The sequence below is a fragment of the Octopus bimaculoides genome, chromosome 24 (assembly GCF_001194135.2).
Source record: "Octopus bimaculoides isolate UCB-OBI-ISO-001 chromosome 24, ASM119413v2, whole genome shotgun sequence".
In the NCBI taxonomy this organism is placed as follows: Eukaryota; Metazoa; Mollusca; class Cephalopoda; order Octopoda; family Octopodidae; genus Octopus; species Octopus bimaculoides.
This window is the reverse complement of record NC_069004.1, coordinates 20,344,794-20,348,751: the sequence shown is the minus strand read 5'-3', so window position 1 is coordinate 20,348,751 and position 3,958 is coordinate 20,344,794.

Genomic DNA, 3,958 nt, shown 5'->3' with positions numbered 1-3,958 from the left:
TGTGTGTGTGTGTGTGTGTGTGTGTGTGTGTGTGTGTGTGTGTGTGTGTGTGTGTATGTATGTGTGTACCTTTTACCGTGTGCATATATATTAGATTCAATAAGATGTTTAATTTTTTTCAGTTTTGTATGATTTGTTACAAAAATATTATTAAATTCAATAAGATGTTTAATCTTTTCGTTTTTCATGTTTATTAATGTTTTTATTTTACTTTTTGGTTTTATTGAGGGTTAAATAATTTTTTTAGTTAGGGGAGATAACCCAATTTTTGAATGGGGTGGGATAACCAAAAAATACCAAGCCAGTTTATCTGGAGCCCATCCACGGATTTATAATATAGAATTGTGATGAACCATAACCTGGAACCATTATAAAAATGTTATCAAAATTCAATACGATGTTTGATCTTTTCGCTTTCCATGTTTATTAAATTTTTCATTTTTTTTCTTTTGGTTTTATTGAGGGTTAAACAACTTTTTTTTTACTTGGGAGAGATAGCCCAATTTTTTAATGGTGAGATAACCAAAATGTACCAGATTAGTTTATTTGTGGCCCATCCACGGATTTACAATATAGAATTGTGATGAACCATAAACTGGGACCCTACCAAAAGTAATATTGTTATCTTGGTGTGCTGACAGAGAGCTTATGAAGTGTTTTGGTACTTTTTAGTTATCTCACCCCCATTAAAAAATTGCTATTAAAAATTTGGGTTATCTCCCCACTAAACAATCGAGTTAATGTGGCGACAAGAGATTGGATTAAAAAAGTTAGATCCTTTTGATTCAATACTTCAACACACTGTCGACGTTTGGCCTCCTCAATAGGAATGGTATAATTTGTTATAAAAATGTTGTCAGATTCAGTAAGATGTTTAATTTTTTTCAGTTTTCATGTTTATCACTTTTTTTCAGATTTGTAGGATTTGTTCTAAAAATATTATCAGATTCAAAACGATGTTTCATCTCTTCACTTTTCATGTTTATTAATTTTTTCACTTTTCCTTTGTTTTATTGAGGGTTAAACCATTTTTTTTAGTTGAAGGAGATAACCAAAAGTACTGATATTTCTCGTAAAACCGGGAGACATAACCCAATTTTTCAATGGGGTGAGATAACCAAAAAGTACCAGTGTTTTGCCCGGATTGATAATCCCTCACTATTTGTTATATATACGTGTGTGTGTGTGTGTGTGTGTGTGTGTGTGTGTGTGTGTGTGTGTGTGTGTGTGTGTGTACCTGTGTGTGTGTGTGTCTGTGTGTCTGTGTGTGCGTGCGTGCGTGCGTCCGTGTGCGTATGTGTGTATAGGAGTAAATGTAAGGATAAGCAAGTTAGGCAAGTCGATATACAAAGAGTATTAAATACACTTAATACAAAATATGTATGTATGCTTACATAGAAAAGGTCCGACTTACACAGAGTAATTCTTGATACCATGTCTAGTCTGTGTAAGTCGGACCTTTTACTATGTAAACATATATGCATATTTTGTATTAAATGTATTTAATATTCTTTGTATATCGACTTGCCTAACTTGTTTATCCTTACATTTAGGGCAAGCTTGGGAGAGCTGGGTCATTTCTTACATTTCAATATGATACAGACTTTCTGTGCATAAGAAAGAATTCTTTACCAACTTGTAATATTCATAGACTTGTAACGCAGGGATATAGTTTCAAATGGGTGTAAACTGAAGCAACAAAAGCATGCTTTTTAAAGGGTGGTGGTTTGACCCAACCCTCGCAGGGGGTGGGGAGAGTTGGGACATGTATAGGGGAGAGTTGGATACGGGAGAACTTGGGATAAGTGATATTATAATTGATTGTACGCAAAGATGAAACACATAACTACATATAAATGATTTGTGTTTTATTTTAAAACGTTGAGAACTCCACTTCGTTCAACATTCGAAGTAGCAGTTTCGGTGGAAGCTGATGGTTTCTATGAAATGTTGGGTGACTCTGGCATTGAATTAGAAATTGGTGTTTCTTTAAGACTTGATTTGAGAATATCTGCTTGGTTTTCATAAAATGATGTTGGAAGATCTCCATCTGTTACTACTGCAGGTGTTAACTCTGTTTTACAGAACTCATCTTGATTAAAGGGATAAATTCTCGTTCGTTGAAACCCATAGATAATGTTTTGAGCAGTAAGACCATGTATCTGAGCATGTGAAACAAACTCAGGAATGTCATATATTGTAATCGACTTTCCGGGGTGGAAACGCATCCCGTTATCAACCACTCGACTATATGCCGTCTTGAATAACTTATAGCAGCTCACATCCAATGGTTGGAGCTTGTAGCTTGTGTGAGGTGAGATTGTTAATGATATCACCCTATTTTTCTCGGCCAAGTCAATAGCTGCAAGAGACACATGAGTTTTGTGATTGTCCAAAATTAACAACACTTTCTTCTCTTTGCTGCACCTGGTGTAGGTTATAAAGTGTTTTAAATAAGTCACAAACATTAATCCCTTCACTGGAATTGGCTCCTCCGATACATCCTGCAGGCCCACCTTTGATAAAATAATCTCTATAGTTTTTTCATAGGAAGATCAGCAGTGGTGGAACAATACTTCCTGCTGCAATAACTGCATACACAACTGCTACAAGTTGTCCTCTCTCACCGGAAGTTATAGACCCTACTTGTTTCACTCCCTATGCAGCAACGACATTTTCAGGTTGCTGCATAGTTGTACACCCAGTTTCATCTGCGTTATAATTGTGGCATTCAAATTTGTGCAGGTCCATAACACTCTTTAAGTTGTCGTAAAACTTGTCAATGTTATAGCAATTGAACGCAGTTGCTCTAGCAAGAGATGTATCCTCTGGTATTCGAATTGCTAGATGGTTTCTTTCTTTAAAAGACATCTAAAATACTCGCCAGTTATTCCGTTTTGTTACCAAGAATCAGGGACCGTAACATTGTTTCTTAATGCATATTCCACTATCAACTCATGGCATTTATTTCGTGTGAGTTTCTTGGAACTGCTCGGCTAATATCATTATGTGAATCGATAACTCAGCTTCTATCTCTGATGAAAATGTCATATTTTCCTGCAATTTTTGTACTCAAGCACTTCGTTTTGCTCTTCATTTTGTTGATTGCATTTGTCTATTTATCTTTTTAGTGTCATTCTTAATGTATTGAAATCTTTAGCAGCAGCACGGATACTGCATCCTTCCCTGACACGATCTCTGGCCCTACTTAAATCGTCCTCTGCAGCCCCACGATTAGTCGTTTGAACATATTTCCGAGGTATCTGAAAAAGTCAATATATGTGTGCAAATTTTAGCCAGTATAAAGGCAGGCAGATCAGAATTTAATCCTTTATGTTGAATTGAAACCCTATGCAGTTTAGCTTTAAGGCACTTAAACACGAAAGCAAACACAACTCATTAACAGCTACGATTTCTTCGACTAAAACCTTTTAAAGGCGGTGCTCCAGCATGGCCGCAGTCAAATGACTGAAACAAGTAAAAGAACATAAAAGAACATACACACACATATATATGCATATTGTTATATTTCGGGATGGTCATTTTTTTCTTTATTTTTCTTGCCAAATAAATACACGCGCTATATATTCGTTCTTCACTCATTTATAATTGTTCCTATTTTGTCTTATGTCCATTGTCTGGAAATTTTTCGTCACACATCTGTGAATTCTTCAGTGACTCTTCATTCTATGTGTTTCCTCCTGTTCTATTTGGTCCACTCTGTGTGAGGTACATCCTTTTAAACATCGAATGGCTAGGAAGGTCCATACGAGTAAAATAGGAATCTAAGGGCTCCATAGGTAAAACATAGTTGAGAAACACTGATATAAAGACTTCTGCGCTGTGCACTCATGTTTGTGTTAATCTATATGAAGGGTGGGATCAGAAAGGTTATAGATGATGATGATGATGATTGATGATGATGATGATGATGATGATGGTGGTGGTGGTGGTGGTG